We start from the raw sequence: 995 nt of genomic DNA, 5'->3' as shown, positions 1-995 counted from the left end.
CTGTCATTGGTAAACCTGTGGATTCTGTGGTCAGGAAGAATTCTTCAGAATGGCATATAAACAAGGCACCTGATGATTTGGTTAGGTATTTTATATAATATCACCTTGTGCTTGTGCCCCTATTTTATTCATCTTTTGCAGGTTCATTTGCATACACTTCAGAAATAAAAGTGTGTTTTTGGTCCCAGCTATATGAACGTAAGCCTACAAAGATCGTTTAGGTCCATGTTTCAGTGAGCTTTGAATGTCACTCATGGCTGGTGACCTATTAAAATCTTAGTGAAGGAGTGCTAATTAAAATAATAATATAAAAGTCATTCAGAAAAAATTATCTTGAATCTACCAAGATGAAACAAGGAAAACCAGTTACAGTTCTTTCCTTCGGTAAAGAGCAGTTAGAGCTGGAACAAGAACAGTAAAACAGGAAATTTTTTGCTCAAGTGCATGTACAGATAAATTGCATTTAGCGTTCTTTGCACTTCAGTTATCATAGGAGTGTTTGTGACATTATGGAGATGTGTACAGTAGTTTATTTGGTATATCCTAGTCATGTTGGACTAAAAAGAAACTAATTTCTAAATAATCTCTCAAGTTAGAATTTTAGTATAAACTTATATACAAAGAATTTATAAAAATTATAATTTCAGAGAACCCCATATACTGCTATTGAATATTACTACAGTGTGATGGTACAGCTTATCTTTATTTCTGTTTGTCATCAAGAGGAAAACCTAAGTAACCGTATACTACTTGGTGATTACACTTGGGTAATATAGCACCTAGGAAAATCAGAATCTTAAGTTCAGAAAGTTTTCTGGAAATCTTTCAATAAGTTACTCTAACCGTAATAGAGTTATACTTCCCTCGCACACACATTCTAAGCATAAGAAATGGTTTTGGAGTTGGACATTTCTAGAAGTATCTTAAAAATAAGGACATTTAAAATGACCACTTTATTTCCTTTTCCCATATAGGTTTATTTTACTTTTTTCTTT

The 995-nt window shown here is 32.7% G+C and overlaps 1 protein-coding gene across 2 annotated transcripts in view; it reads left to right on the top strand.

The window, feature by feature from the left end:
- MAP3K7 (mitogen-activated protein kinase kinase kinase 7) overlaps positions 1–995 on the top strand; it is a 69,937-nt gene that overhangs the window by 19,226 nt on the left and 49,716 nt on the right. The window lies entirely within an intron of this gene.

Source organism: Ailuropoda melanoleuca, chromosome 10, assembly GCF_002007445.2.
Source record: "Ailuropoda melanoleuca isolate Jingjing chromosome 10, ASM200744v2, whole genome shotgun sequence".
Lineage (NCBI taxonomy): Eukaryota > Metazoa > Chordata > Mammalia > Carnivora > Ursidae > Ailuropoda > Ailuropoda melanoleuca.
This window is presented reverse-complemented; position numbering and strand designations above follow the sequence as displayed.